Below are 17,317 nucleotides of genomic sequence, written 5' to 3' on the forward strand. Positions count from 1 at the left end.
TTCAGTTTCTCCAGAAAAGGGAGAGATTCCTACAGACCTTGCTGCATGTCAGCCTGTACTTTATATCACAGACCTTCCTATCACACCCCAAGGTTGAGGAAGTTCATATGTAGCTCCTTTTACACAGACAACCCATAGCTGTTGATAAAAACCTACAATTCACAGGACAGCTTATGGTTAAAATCTCTTCATCATTATTAACAGGCTGTATAACCTGAACTCTGAACAGAGTTCATTGCCCAAACCTACTGACAGCAGTGATGATTCTCATTCATCACCTGTGGACTGCAATGAAGAGAATACTGAGAGAAATATGCACAACTCTACATGTTGTAACCTGGCTTACCAGGACCTTAGGACATTCAAAGCAGTGTGTATGACAGTTAAAATTTATACACGTTGTGTGAATGAGGAGATAAGATCACTTTCACATTTTTACAAACAAGGCAGCTTTCAAGCATGCAGAAACCTGTTTTTTATACTAAAATACCGTACAAAATTTATAAAGTTATATACAATGCAAACTCTAAATTAGATTCAGAGTTTATGTCCCCTACACCACAATACATTGTGTGTCATGCAGTTAAATGCTTTTTGCAAAAAAAACCCAAAAACAATAGAAACAGTATGCCAGTAAGGATAAAGTGCAGATGCATTACCAACAAGACACACATTTAAGAACAATATGCAGTGGAGTATTAAAGCGGATATGAATGTAATATTGATAGTGTCACAACTGCAGATTTTAAAGCACAGACAACCCATAGCTGTTGATAAAAACTTACAATTCACAGGACAGCTAATGGTTAAAATCTGCATAGTTATAAAGGGTGGAATTACAGAGACAGAGACCAGATCTCCACCTGGCCCTGATTCAGGGCCCAAATCGCCTGAGGGAAGAAGCTCTTTTCTCACCTCAAATGAGAAAGAGTCCATTGTTAGGATGACAAATAAAAAAAAAAAATTCTGGCAGGTGCAAAACCTGCTAGAATCAAAGTAGGATAGATGGTACAAGTACACCAAGCTTTTCATGTGACTAAAAATGTTTTTAAAGACAAACCAAACGTGAAGTCAATGGAATTGTCTGTTGACCTGTCAGGATTGATGGCACCTGGACTTATCACCTGTGCCCAATCCGGACAGCGTTTAAAAGCCGGGAATTTCCGCCCCTTCGGGAGCGGCAAAACTTTTGTGAACTTGACCTTGCAACTGTGTTAGTATTTTGAGTTCTGGCAATCGCCACACGCCTGCGGGTTAGTTTAAGTTGATTCCCCTTTATTACCCGTTTTTGCCCACCGTGCCATTGTTTATTTGTAATTTTTTATTATTATTAATAATTATTAATAAAATCCCCTTCCCAGCACGTCCTGCCTCTGCGCTTCCTTCCCCCGTCAGCTTGATGTCGTGACAGAATGTCAGAGCTGCAGAAGGTGTGGAGTTACAGTCTTTTAAAGGTGGTCAGAATTGGCTTCAGCTGTAGCGATCGCCTGGAGCCAAATAACGGCACGGTGGCCAAAAACGGGTAAAAAAAGGGGGAATCAACTTAAACTAACCCGCAGGCATGTGGCGTGCGGCTTTTAAACGCTGTCCGGATTGGGCACAGGTGATAAGTCCAGGTGGCGTCATATAGCATATAGCAGGTGTAACCGGTGAGCATTGTAGAGACCAACAGTTTACTAATGTGTGACGTGCTGGCGGTAGCAGCAGGCGGTGAGTTTCAGCTGTAGATTCTGTACAGAAAATGGTACTGTGGGATGTGAAGCAGGAGCTGCTGTTGTGTTTCAAACATGCAGGATGGTGCTGCAGTCTGTAGTGTATTCTTAACCTGGGAATATTGATGAATAAACTCTGGCATAAGGTGCCTTAGCAACAAGACATACATTTAAGAACAATATGGAGTGATTCAGGGCCCAAATATTCTGAGGGAAGAAGCGCTTCGTTATTCTTTCTGTCTTGGCTTTAAAGGAGCAGAAGCACTTCCCTGACCTCAAAAAAGAAAAGAGTCCGTTGTCAGGATGACAGAATGACAAATTAACTTTACATTTTTTCTGGCAGGTGCAAAACCTGCAAGAATCAAAGTAGCATAGATGGTAGAAGTATGCAGACAACATCAACAACATTTATTTATTATATAGCCCAAACTCCACACAAAAAAGCTCTAGGAGAGAGAAAAAAGGAGTGGGAAGGAGTGATACAGAGAGGGACCCCCTTCCAGGGTAGAGTGAGCCTGCAAGTGGTGTCAGTGCAGGTTTGTGATTGTCCAATAAGAGAATAAGGCCTACAGTTGTATAGGTGGAGAAGTCCAAAATAGTCCAGTGTCATGGTGTACAATACATGTCCATTATGATGCTACTGGTCCATCGGAAAATCCCTGAAGCATTAGTTGTTACGGTGGTGGTGCCTGTGGTGACCCTCTGGTTCGTTTCATGCTGAGTCAGGAACCAGGATTTATCTGCTGGTCTCTTCACGGGAGTTTGCCAGTAGTCTAGGCGCTTGATTCAGTGTCTCGGAGAGAACAAACAGAAGCAGCGGCAGACGGTGGCATCGTACGACTGATACTGAAATATGTGGCTTTAATGGTATATTTGTGCTCCAGTGGCCCGATACCCTAACTAGGAGAGCCTAACTAAGGTGAATTTAACACTGTCTGTGCCTAACAAGGGTGACTGTGTGATAAAGTGGACTTTATAATTTACACTCTGTTTGGAACTTTAACAAAAGGGCAGATAAAATAGATGTGTTTTCAGGTTAGATTTAAACACTAAGACTGAGTCCCGAACACTGACCGGCAAGCCGTTCCACAACTACGGAGCTGTATAAAAGAAGGATCTGCTCCCAGCTGTGACCCTCTGTACTTTGGGTACCAGTAGTGACCCTGCATCCGTTGATCGCAGGGGGCGTGGCGGGTCGTAAATAACTAAAAGTTCACTCAGGTATTGCGGGGCGAGACCATTTAGAGCTTCATAGGTCAAAAGTAGGATTTTGTAGTCAATTCTAAATTTGATGTGTAACCAGTGCAGTGATTGTAAGACTGGGGTGATGTGGTCAAATTTCCTTGTTCTATTTAGAACTGTAGCATTCTGAACAAGCACATAGACACAGAGAGAACATCGCTACATGGAACACAGGGAACACTCTGGTGACAGGACATTTACAGGTACTAGACACATTAAGGGTTAGGGTTAGGGTGAAAGTGCCGCTCTGGGAAGTCCTAATCAGGTAATTCCTAAAACATTAAGTCTAGCGGCCCACAATTCAGTGCTCAGTCATTGAGTTCAGCAAATTGCGTTCAATATTCTGCGCTTGCCATGGGGCTCAGCACAAGAAATTGGCATGAACTTTAACCACAGTGCATGCACAAGACTGCTGCAAAATCACTCTTGTGCCGCATCATGGCATCATGATGCACAGGCCTACGGCATTTCCAGGGCGAACCTGAAGAGGGGCATCAAAAAGGCCAAGCACTGCTACAAACTAAAGCTAGAGGAATACTTCTCCAATGCTGATCCTCGACGCTTGTGGCAGGGCATTCAGGCCATTACAGACTATAAACCCAGCAACTCAGCCCCCACAACCACAGATGTCCTCTTTCTGAATGAGCTCAACGACTTTTATGCTCGCTTTGAAAGAGACAACAAGCAACCTGCTGTCAAGATCCCCTCATCTACCGACCACTCGCCCATCATACTCACCTCCTCAGATGTTTGCACTGCACTGAGCCGGATAAACGCGCGCAGGGCTGCTGGACCAGACGGCATCCCGGGGCGCGTACTTAGAGCATGTGCAGAGCAGCTCGCTGGCGTATTCACGGACATTTTTAACATGTCTCTCGCCCAAGCAGCTGTTCCAACATGCCTCAAATCCACCTCCATTGTACCAGTGCCGAAACATTCTAGTCCAACATGCCTGAATGACTACCGCCCTGTAGCACTCACACCCATAATCATGAAGTGCTTCGAGCGGTTAGTCCTGGCACATCTGAGGGACTTCCTCCCACCAACTCTGGACCCACACCAGTTTGCGTACCGTAGCAATAGGAGCACAGAGGATGCAGTCTCCATAGCGCTGCACTCTGTACTCACACACCTGGACAAGCAAAACACATATGCACGGATGCTGTTTGTTGATTTCAGCTCAGCATTTAACACTGTCATCCCCTCTAAGCTAATCTCTAAACTTAGAGCCCTGGACATCAACACCTCACTTTGCAACTGGATTATGGACTTTCTGACCAGCAGACCACAGCATGTAAGGTCAGGCCACATCCGCTCCACTACTGTCACGCTCAACACTGGTGTACCACAGGGCTGTGTGCTGAGCCCCTTCCTCTACTCCCTCTTCACCCATGACTGCCGACCTATGTATGGATCAAACTCCGTTATTAAGTTTGCAGATGACACCACGGTGATAGGTCTCATCGACAACAACGATGAGACTGCCTACAGGGAGGAGGTCCAGCATCTGGCCACTTGGTGCACAGAAAATAACCTTCTTTTAAACACCACCAAGACCAAGGAGCTCATTGTGGACTTCAGGAGGGAGAGAAGAGGCTCGCATGATCCCATCCACATCAATGGGATGACTGTGCAGCCTGTTACATCCTTCAAGTTCCTGGGGACCCACATCTCAGAGGACCTGTCCTGGAGCATTAACACCTCCAGCCTGGTCAAGAAGGCTCACCAGCGCCTCTTCTTCTTGAGAACATTAAAAAAGAACCAGCTACCCACTACCATCCTGTTGAACTTTTACCGCTCTACAATAGAGAGCATCCTTACCAGCTGTCTCACAGTGTGGTATGGAAGCTGCACTGTTGCTGAGCGTAAGGCGATGCAGCGGGTGGTGAAAACTGCCCAGCGCATCACAGGGACTCCACTTCCATCCATTGAGGAAATCCAGAGGAAGCACTGTCTGCGTCGAGCTCACAGTATTCTTAAGGACTCCTCCCACCCGGCCCACGAACTGTTCTCTCTCCTGCCTTCAGGCAGACGGTTCAGGCTACCACGGACAAGAACCAGCAGACTTAGGAACAGCTTTTTTCCCAGAGCTGTTTCCTTGCTGAACTCCTCTGCCCCCCCCATTCACTCTTGATAATCACTGCACTGCACATATCACTTTGTACTGCACATATCACTTTGTACTGCACATATCACTTTGTACTGCACATATCACCTTATGTATAGCACATATCACTTTATGTATATATATATATAACTTAACTTATTTGAACTGTATCCTGCACTTGCTGCTTATTGCACTTCTGGTTAGACCTAAACTACATTTCGTTGCCCTGTACTTGTACATGTGTAATGACAATAAAGTTGAATCTAATCTAATCTAATCATGGTCTGAAAGTGGCCTTATTTCATCTTCAGCTCCACGACACGTCCCTGATATATTGGTCAGGCTGGAGGTTGGGCTAATACCCTTGAGCACATCATACATACAACAATGGCATATAACATGTTCATGGTTGTGCTACAGTGGCTACAGGACCTCATAAAGCAACTACAAGAAGTCCTCTCTAATGAAAAGGTAAGGCTGGAGACGCGATCTGACAGTTTAACCCATCGCAGAAGAGAACTATATGCAAAACAAGGCGCAAGAGCGGGGAGTTACATTGACATATTTAGAAACTGAAAACCCATTTTAGAGAAAATTATTATTGTGTGGACGGGCCCTCAAGTTATACTTATACTAGCAACACAGGCGAACGCACTCAAGGATAATTAGGCACACGATGGACACAAAAACATGAGAAATACCTGACCCGGAGTGTCAGGACCAGTTCGGTTTGTGACCACTATGCCTAACTAATAACTTATGAAATAAAGATGCAGCTTGAGTTCCTTGTTCTTCTGACTCCTGCGTGCTGCCTCTACATATACAACGTAAGACACAAGCCATCCTTTATAAGGTTACTTAATTTGCACCAGAGTGTATAATAAGGATTATATGAAAAATCGTTCACTACAGCAGGTCAGTGTTGCATTGATTGTAAAATAACACTAAAAACATCAATTTTAACCTGAATGTTCAAGAAATGTCTGTTATTGTTTGTATAAAATGTTGCTTTTGCACAGTCACTGAAAAGCACAACATTAGGTAACAAATCAACCTGTACTTTTGATCACAGGCCTTCCTATCACACCTTCCTTTCAAAGGTTGAGGAAGCTAGGATATAGCTCAGTGGATTTAAGCTTTCTTGTACACAAACAACCCATATCTGTAGATTAAAAACTTATAATTCACAGAACAGCTTATGGTTAAAATCTCTTCTTCAGTATTAACAGATTGTATAACCTGAACTCTGAAAATAGTTCATAGCCCAACCCTAATCATGACAGCAAGATTTACAAGTCATCACCTGTGAACATTCCACCTTAGGACAATCAAAGCAGTGTGTATTGCTGTTATCAGTTACATACCTTGTGGGAACATGGAGATCATTTTTCACTTCGGCCAAGGATAAGTGCTCACTAACACAGATTTCGACAGGTTTGAGAACAATATTTGAGATTTATGGATCTTTTGTGCATGAAGAAAATATTTCAGATCTTTGGAAAATGGGAGCAAAAATTGTTGCATTTATTTGTTTGTTCAGTGTACTTTGGACAGAGAGCCACAGAGGCAGGATCACTGAAGACATTAAAGAAAGGCTAAACTTAATATATAGTTTTAAGTTATGAATATATGTTTACAATATGTTAAAATATTAAGTGTGACAGATTACTTAAATTTTTCCTGTTTAGGCTGGTTTACTCTTTTCACTGTGAGATACAGAGATAAAGCATCAAAAATAAGCACAGCAGTAGATAAATTAAATTGTGTCAGGATTGCCTGCAGCTGGGCTCCACACCTGACTTCAATCCTGACGCCCCATAAATGCCGGAAGCTTCCGCCCCTTCTGGGTCTCTGGCATTTTCGTGGACTCTCTGCATGAACTTGACCTGGTTTAATTTCATGTGTTTTGAGTTCTGGCAATCGCCACACGCCTACGGGTTAGTTTCAGTTATTTATTTAAGTTAAATCGTTTTTGGCCACAGCGCCATTGTTTATTTGTATTTCTTTGTTTATTGTATAATAAAACCCCCTTCCCAGTATGTCAAACCTCTGCGCTTCCTTCCCTCGTAAGTCCGTAGTCGTGACAGAATGCCAGAGACCCCCCCAAAAGCGCAGAGGTAGAAAGCAGAGGAGAAGAAACGCCGCGAAGGACGCGGCGCGGCGAACGCGGACGCCAGGGGAGAGACGCGCCGCCCGTTCTGGTGGAGCCTTTTCTCCCCGAGAAGCCGTGGTACGCGGCGCCGCGTGATGACGTCACCCCCGGGAAACTCCGCGAAACCCGGAAGCGACAACGTCGGCGGGTGAGTGGGCGGAGCGAGGACGTTGGCGTCGGCAGCAGCGAGGAAGTGACGTGGGCAGCGAGCGCAGAAGATGCGACCCCCACGATCTTCGCCATGTCGAGCCAAGAACTCTGCGCTCTGCTGGCAAGGCTCCCCGTGGACTGGGACGACACGGACGACGACGAGAGCACGGGAGACGAGAGTTGGGCTCCGCCCATCGCGCCAGTCTGCGATCGTCGCAAGGTCCGTGGGGACCCACGTCACTTCCAGGGGGGTGAGAAGCGGCAAAAACGGCGGCGTTCCTCCAGCGAGGAGGTGGGCAGCCTCCAGCCCGAATGGCCAGAGTACTGCCCATGGGAGCGTATCGCGCCATGGGTCCAGGATGTCCGCAGGGTGGACGACCCTTGGAGTCACCGGTGGGAGGACACGGATGACGAAAGCGATGATGACGTGGATTTTCGGTGGGCGGTCGTTGCCGGGATGGCTCCGCCCAGCGTGCGCGTCCGAGATCATCGCGGCGTCCATGATGACCCATGTGACTTCTGGGGGTACGAGGTGGACACGGACGACGACCAGGATGACGCCGTTTGGGCAGTCGGTGCCGGGATGGCTCCGCCCATCGCGCCCACACCTGCTGGAGGAGACGTCCACCCCCCTCCACACCACACACCTACCACCATCTCCAGCGACGTGCCCAGCCCCGTGTGGGACAGCCCAATTGTCCCGGGACCCTTCAGTGGGGCAGCAGACACAGACGAGACCACCACCATCCTCGCGTGTCTGCTTGGGTCAGCATGGGGCTGGAGCGCAGCCCTCGGGCAGCAGGGAGAGACAGACAGCAGTTTTCGGGACTTCCAGCAGAGACTGAGGGCGGAGTTTGATAGGCCAGAGCCTGAGCCAGGGATCGAACTCTGCCCCTCCACCACATCCAGCGCCAGTCAGGATCCGGGGCAAGAAGACCAAGCAATGGTGGGCGACGAGAAGGTCGCACCTCCCGAGATCCTGGCTGTGCCCCCTGAGGAGGTCCCGGAGAGCCCAGAGAGGGAGCCAGACGACCCTCTTCTGTCTGTCTCTGTCTGTGTGTGTCTGTGTGGCATATGTGTCCGTATGTCGCCCCCACTTCCCCTCTTTGTGTCCACCAGATGGTGACCCAGCCGCGGAGCCGAACCCCAGGGAGGAGGTTCCTGACCCGAATGTGCTGGTCCAAGGCGAGGTGGACAAGCCCCAAGGTACCCCTAAGTCCAGCCGGGGGGGGTGCTCCCCCAAAGAATTTTTTGGGGGGGTGCAGTTCGGGTTGGGGACTCCTCCTGAGGGGAGGGTAGGTGGGGAAGCGATGGAGCTGGGTCCTCCGGTAGCCAGTGAGGAGGGCGGGCCAGGCATGGGCCTGCGTCTGCCTCCAGAGGGGTGGAGCGCCATAGAGCCCCCGGGTAGGCATGAGGACCCAGCTGGGACAGGCAGGAAGAGGGCCTGCTTGTCCCAACGGACGCAGAAGGGGCTAGCCGGATGGTCTGGCAATGCCCCCCCCTTGGCACCAGGGCCGGGCAGCGAGAGGGGCTGCATAGTCCCAGAAGGCACCAGCCTGGGGTGCCTGGAACAGTCGCCGGAGGTTCTGGGACAATCTCCCTGCGCGGTGCAGGGGGTGACACAAGACGTGTCAGAGGAGACGTGTGGAGACAGGGCCCACACGTACCGAGATGGATCGGCCCTGATTATTGTGTGCAGGTACGAGGGTCCGGGGCCGCCATGCGGGACCACGCCGGGGAGCCAGGCCGAGGGTCCGGGGCCGCCACGCCTGACCACGCCGGGGAGCCAGGCCGAGGGACCGGGGCCGCCACGCCTGACCACGCCGGGGAGCCAGGCCGAGGGACCGGGGCCGCCACGCCTGACCACGCCGGGGAGCCAGGCCGAGGGACCGGGGCCGCCACGCCTGACCACGCCGGGGAGCCAGGCCGAGGGACCGGGGCCGCCACGCCTGACCACGCTGGGGAGCCAGCCCGAGGGACCGGGTCCCCCAAGGGGAGGATACAGCAGGGCAGGAGCCCTGTGGTTGCCGCCGTCCGCCCCGCCGCCTCCACTGATGGTACTGTTGGGGCTCCGAGGACGTAGCCCTTGGAGGGGGGGCTCTGTCAGGATTGCCTGCAGCTGGGCTCCACACCTGACTTCAATCCTGACGCCCCATAAATGCCGGAAGCTTCCGCCCCTTCTGGGTCTCTGGCATTTTCGTGGACTCTCTGCACGAACTTGACCTGGTTTAATTTCATGTGTTTTGAGTTCTGGCAATCGCCACACGCCTACGGGTTAGTTTCAGTTATTTATTTAAGTTAAATCGTTTTTGGCCACCGCGCCATTGTTTATTTGTATTTCTTTTTTTATTGTATAATAAAACCCCCTTCCCAGTATGTCAAACCTCTGCGCTTCCTTCCCTCGTAAGTCCGTAGTCGTGACAAATTGTCAATAACATATGCGGTCATTCATCCTTTGTCGCTGAGAGAATCAGTTCAGATTGCCACCCCCAGTACAGGAACCACATGGACAAGAGCCACTGGGACAGGAAACCGATTACAACACCGGCGGAGCAAGGTAATGGCAGGCCTCCTGTCTAACGTACACTGCATAGTACGTTAGATAATGTCGCTCTCCTCAAAAGGAAGGTAGTAAGAGATTATAATAATTCCAGATTCCTGTTTAACACTAGAGCCAATATAACCAGGAATAAGACAGAAACGGATACTACCACTCAGTATCATCATAGTAGAAACGATTTTATCAATGTACTTGCGCTTTGGAGCCACTTTCTTCAAGGTTCCTTAAACAAGTAGCACCCGATATTATAAATCCTATCCTCAAAATTGTTAACTCATCGCTTAGCACCAGCCATGCACCAAGTTCGTTCAAGGTAGCAGTCATTATACCCCTGATTAAAAAGCCTGATCTTGATCGCAGTCAGATTTCAAATTATAGACCAATATCCAACCTTCCATTTATATCAAAAATTTTAGTAAAAGTCATAGCCCAGCAGCTGAGCGCATACCTAGACTGTAACAATATCCATGAAGTATATCAATCGGGATTTAGACCTCATCATAGCACTGAGACAGCACTGGTTAAAGTTGTTAATGAACTGCTGTTGGCCTCAGAGACACATCTCGCTGCTTGTCCTGCTTGATCTGAGTGCAGCGTTTGACACTATCGATCACGCTATTCTCCTTGCCAGGTTAGACAATGTTATTGGGATTAAGAGAACGGCCTTTGAATGGTTCAGATCATATCTGACCGACCGTTATCAGTTTGTGGACATCAATGGTCATTCATCTTCACATAGTAAAGTAGAATTTGGTGTTCCACAAGGTTCTGTCCTAGGTCTGTTACTATTATCCCTATACATGTTACTTTTAGGTGACGTCATCCGCAAACATGGTATTAGCTTTCATTGCTACGCTGATGACACACAGCTGTATCTGTCAGCAATGCCAGATGAGAGGCAGCACCTGAACAGAATAGAGAATTGTCTGAAGGACATTAGACCGTGGATACTCATCAACTTTCTTCTTTACGACCCGCCACGCACCCTTCAATCAACAGGTGCGGGGTCACTTCTGGTACCGAAAGTACAGAAGGGCACAGCTGGGAGCAGATACTTCTCATATAGAGCTCCGCAGTTGTGGAACGGCTTGCCAGTCAGTGTCCAGGACTCAGACATAGTGTCAGTGTTTAAATCTAATCCATCTGTTTTCTCAGGCCTTCTGTTAAAGTCCCAGACACACATTTCACTTCACTTTGACAGTGTCAATTATAAAGTCCAATTTATCACACAGTCACCCTGTTAGACACAGACAGTGTTAAATTCTCCCTAGTTAGGCTGTCCTAGTTAGGGTACCAGGCCACTGCAGCACCAATATCCTACTATTACCACATATTTCACAATCAGTCGTACAAATCAACCGTCTGCCGCTGCTTCTGTTTGTTTTCTCTGAGACACGGAATCAAGCACACAGCCCACTGGCAAACTCCAGTGAAGAGAACAGCAGATAAATCCTGGTTCCTGACTCAGCATGAAACAAACCAGAGGGTCACCACAGCCACCACCACCGTAACAACTACAGCTTAAGGGATCTTCAAATGTACCAGTAACATCATAATGGACACATAATGTAGACCATTACACTGGACTACACTCTGGAATTGTTCAACCATACAACTGTTGGACTTTTTTTTTTATTTATTGGACAAATCATCAGAAACCCTGATCTGACACCATTTGCAGGCTCACTCTACCCTGGAAGGGGGTCCCTCTCTGTATCACTCCTTCTGTTTCACAGGGTTTCTTCTTTTCTTTTTATCTCTCGCCTACAGTTTTTTTTGTGTGAAGATTTTCCTTGTGTGCAGAAGGGTCAAGTGTGGGGGGTGTCAACAATGTTGTTGTTGTTGTTGGTCAACAGAGGCGTTCCCTGTTTTCTAAATGGACCAGGCGGCCTCTCTGCAGCTTGGTTTCTGGCTTTTCTCTCAGAAACTAGAAGTGCGGGAAACGCTCTTCAGTCAGTCCTATTATGGAGATTAACTATCCAACTCTCAAGTCAGATCTCCCTAAATTCCATCAACATGTGGACTTTGCGAAAAGAAGGGATAACGCACTGGATATTGTCTACACTAAATTCACCAGTTCATACCAGGTGGAGCCCCGCCCCATCTCAGCCAATCAGACCACATCACTATTATGCTAATTTAGCATACAGACCACTTGTCCAACACACAAAACCTGTTCTGAAGCAGGTGAGAACCTGGCCTGCAGCAGTCGTTTCTGCTCTTCAAGAATGATACGAGTGCACTGACTGGCAAATGTTTAGAGACGCTGCAACCAACAGCGACAACATCATCAACTTGGAGGCGTACACGACATCAGTGAACAGCTACATCAGCAAATGCACTGATGACATTACAGTCTTCAAGTCCATCACCACATGATCAAACCTGTGGATGACTGCACAGGTATGTGAACTGGACTGAAACAGAACTAAAACCTGGGACAGTGACCCCTGGATCTTGGACTTCTTAATTGAGAGACCTCAGTCTGTTCGGATCAAGAACAGCGTCTCCAGCACCACCACACTCGGTGCTCGGTCCAATGCTGTTCACCCTGTTGACCCACAACTGTGCAGTGATCAGAAAGAACAATTAGTCAGCATAAAGAGAGGAGGTGCAACGACTGATGGACAACAATCTATTTCTGAACGTGGGCAAAACAAAGGAGATGATTGTTGACTTCAGAAGACAACGGAGGGACCACTCACCACTGAACATCGACGGATATTGTGTGGAGATAGTCAAGAACACAAAGTTCCTCTGTGTTCACCTAGAGGAGAACTGGATCTCAACACCACCTCAACAGCCAAGAAAGCTCTGCAGCATCTTCACTTGCTGCGAAGGCTGAGGAAAGCCCATCCCCCACCACTCATCCACACCACCTTCTACAGAGGGACTCGTGACGACAGTATCCTAACCAATTGCACCGTATTGGACCACAAGACCCTACGTTGGATAGTGAGAACAGCTGAGAAGATCATCAGAGTCTCTCTTCCCTTCATCACGGATATTTACCACACATGCTGCAGGAAAAGCCACCAGCAGGAAAGCCACCACCATTGTGAAGTATTCTACACACCCCTGACATGCACTCTTCACCCTCCTACCATCTGGGAAAAGGTACTGAAGCATTCAGGCCTTCACTGCCTGACTGTGCAACAACTTCATCCCACAGGCCATCAGAATCCTGAACACTCGGTAAATTTTTGACTCTGACACACACACTATCAGTGGTGGAATGTAACAAAGTATTTGTACTTCGTTACTGTACTTAAGTAGATTTTTACATATCTGTACTTAAGCAAAAATAATAATGCATACTTTTTAGTTTACGCCATTACATTTTGCGGCAATAATCTGTACTTTCTACTCCACTACATTTCTACAATTTATGCCGTTACTCGTTACATTTTATGAACACAATTTCCTCAAAATCTTGCATGGAATAATAGTTAGCTTATTGCGTTCTGGCGTTGTTTGCCATTTCCTACCAGTCAGGCTTTATTAGCTCCAATGATGGCAGAGCGCGCGTCAGTTGCAGCACGAGCTGGTAGACCGGCTTGATTTCAAGAAGACGAGACATTCAACATGGACCCAGAACCTGCATCAACTGAGCGTGAACACGAGCCCTGCAGCTCTGAATCACAAAGAAATCCTTGGCCGTATTTAAGAAATTTATTTGAGTACAAAGAATAAGTCCTTGCGATTTCTTTGCATCCCATGCCAGCCTCAACATAAAGAATTGTTGGCATTTAAAAACTCCCCTTCAAATTTGAAAAAACATATAGAGGTAAGCTATGCTATGCTTTTGGGTATGTTATGACATGTTATGATACTATTATCTAGCGAAATGTATGTTGACTTACAGAAATAGTATAAACATCACACCAGTGTAGCTTCATCATTTTTTTAACACGGTGGTAGGATAAAACTGGTTTATTAGCTCGGAGAAGATAGCTTAATGTCTTTGCTAGCATAGTGTCCAGCTCAGTGTTGTGCCAGTTCACACTGAAAAAGAACTAGTTCACGTTCATAGTTAATTTTTTACAATTTTGAAGTTCACAGCTGTGCCAGTTCACAGCTAAAAAAACGAACTAGTTCACGTTCGCTCTTTATTTATTTTTTTTTTCGGACTCGAAGCACCAGCCATGCTAGCCTGTGATCAGCAAACTTTAAAACGTGAGCGCCGTTCAGTCTCGCCAGAGTGAACGTCATTCACATTCACGTTCATAATTTGTAAACTGATTCGTTCAGTTCAGCGTTCACGAAAAACAGGAACGCGTTCAATGAACCGTTCATGCACAACACTGGTCCAGCTTGGCTGGAAGGGGTGCTTTCCGCCTGTTTCACAATCAGTAGTCCTCTCAGACTAGAGATGTGATCACAATAGACCAACACTCCTGTATTTCCTGGGTTTGTCACATATTTCTCTCGTAATTATAAGGTTTATATACATAGTTTAGCACAGTAAATAGGCCTAATAATATACTTGATTGTGCTAGTTACTTTGTTCGAAGATCTAGGATTACAAATGTTTTAAATTAAATTGTAAGAATGAATAATTAACACTTACAGTATATCATTGTTATTTTTTGCTATCTATTATAGTGAAAGCACAGATCACTTCTGAAGGAGTACCTGGCTCTGCAACTGCAACTAAAAAGAGGGGAACATCGTCTGCTGGTGAGGGTTCTTCAATAAAGCAGCGGAAACTTGACAACACCAAAGCCTCTCAGAAGACCATGGACCTTGCGGTGGTCAACTTTTTTTTTGCACCCTTTTGGTGTAGTAGAACAGCGTGAGTTCGTTATTTAATGCAGCATAATCACCCAGATTACCCAGTCATGTCACGTACAACATTGAGAGAGAGAATAGATTAGCACACAAAGCGAATGAAAGATGGAAGTGAAGAATGCAATGCAGACTGCTAAATACATCGCCACAACTACAGTCTGTTGGACAGCTCATAGGCAAAGCTTCATTCGGTTACTGCCCACTAGATTTATTTCAGATAACCTAGAAAAGACAGTCTGTTGCTCTATATCTTGAAAAAGGCTGAAAGGGGCACATACTTATGACATGCTAGCCAGTACTCTCAATGACATTCATACAGAATACAGCGTCCATGAAAAATTGTTAGGGCCACTACAGATAATACCTCAAACTTTATTAAGGCCTTCAGAGTTTTTGCATGTGAAGATGAAGGAAGTTTAACTGAAGAACAGAGGGAAAATGTAAATGACTGTGGAGGAAGATGATCCAGAAGCAGAGACAGAGGGTGTTGAAGTTGAGGCTTTGATGAAAGATGAGTGCTCTGAATATCAACTCCCAAAACATCACTGTTGTGCCTGTCATCTTTTGAATTTGATCTCAACTGTGGATGCTAAAAAAGCTGAATCAAATGTTGTGTACAGGAAGATGTCTCGTGCAGCATTTGCCAAGTGCTCAGCTCTTTGGAATAAGAGTGCCCGCTCATCTATCACTGCGGAGGTTTTTGAAAGGGAGTGCAAACTGCAACTCATCTGTCCAGTTGATACCAGATAGAACTCTCTCTTCCTTGCAGTTGAGCGGCTACTGAGGATATTTAGAGAAAGTAGGGAAGGAGCTGTCAGAGCAGTGACCATTGCACTTAAAGTCCCCATGTAAGTTTGACTTGGAGCAGATGCACAGTTATGATGTGGTTGGCTATGGATTGTGTGCCATAATATTGTTGTTCACTAATCATTTACACCTCGTTTAATTGAACTGCAGTAGTAGAGCCTATAATTATTTAGATAACTTAGTACACAATAAGCATATCAGTCATGTCTGTTTCATATCTATGCTGACAGGCCACAAATTCATATTTTAACAACTTTTTGCAGACACAATCTGACATAATTAAAAATAGTTTGTCGAATGATGTGTGTAATAACATTATGTATATCTAGGTGTGTGACAAATTCCTTATATCACTTGTTGACATTCTGCATATTCCAATACTGTTTATTGCAGGTTCAGCCCTGCAGAACTTGCTTTCTTAACAGAATATGCATCAACCATGAACCCAGTATCCATGGCAGTCAACATGTTGCAGGCAGAGGTGGATGTCCACATGTGATGGCTGTTACCAACTATAACCGTCCTGACTGTGAAGCTGGACCGCCTCCAAAAGTCATCCAAGTTCTGCCAGCCACTGATCTCTGCTCTTCAAGAAGGAATAAAATGGCGGTTTGGTGACATGCTTACTGACCCTGAACTCATGCTGCTGCAATTTTACTTCCAAAGTTTCGCACATCGTGGACAAGCAATGAGGATTTGCTAAGGTTGGGTAAGTAATTTAAATCATTCATTCATTGGCAAGTGTTTAATTGATAAGGAAACCTTGCAAGAACCTTTTCTGATCCTGCCAGTTAATCTGAAATAATATGTTGTTGCATCTAGGAGATCATAGGAAATTCCAAAGTGATAATAATGGGTTTTTACAAGGTTAGAGAGACAGTACTCTTCATATAAGCTTAATGTTTCCTGTATTCTGTGTTTGGGTTGTTGTTATGTAGTGTAAAAGCACAATGAAGACCATGTGGTGTTGGAGAAGAGAATAGAGTGTGTAGAAAAAAACTCTTTCTCCCTCCACACAAAGCACTGTATTCAACCACTCCAATTTGATGTACCTGGCAGAAAGAGGCATGGCACAATAGAGGTTAAAAATGAACAGTTTCTAATTTATTAACACCGGTAAATAATTATTGTGGTTACATGTGAATATTGAATGTAAAAAGGGTACCAAGGTTACAGAGAAAGTAAAAAATGAGAAGAAAGAGTAAAGAGGGAGAAGTGAAAAAGAGGAGGAGAGAGAGACTCAGAAACCTTCCGGTTTCCGATGGAAAAACCTCTGAGCAAGAGAGCCCAGAGTCCCATTTTCCACATGTGCGCAGGCTTTTATACCCCTGGCCTACAGGAAGTTGTCACTGGCGGACAGGAAGTTGTCACTGACCAATCAGAACCTGTTGTTTCTGATGTCACGCCCCCGGTGCCTCCCATTTGGTGAAGACAAAGAGGGTGGGCGGTCCTGACGGCTGATACTTCGCACGTTGACGTCGGACAAAAGACATGTAAAAACCGGGGTGTCGAATCTTCACCCACAACCGTCGACACAGGAATGTTACACCTCCCCCTGCAGACATCTGTTATGCAAGACAAAGCAGGCTCCCGCGATGTCCATTCTTACAGTAGGCATGGACTACAGCAAGAGTCACTTGGAGGAGTACCAAGCCTCATCACCAGATAGCCATTCTGGGTCAGAGGAGGAGGACTTCTTTGGCCATATGAAGGGAAATGTCCAAGAAACCACAAGACAGCTGGATGCCTACCTGGCCAACTCAGCTGCCTCCATAGATACTCTAAAGTCCAGCAGG

The sequence above is a fragment of the Denticeps clupeoides genome, chromosome 14 (assembly GCF_900700375.1).
Source record: "Denticeps clupeoides chromosome 14, fDenClu1.1, whole genome shotgun sequence".
Lineage (NCBI taxonomy): Eukaryota > Metazoa > Chordata > Actinopteri > Clupeiformes > Denticipitidae > Denticeps > Denticeps clupeoides.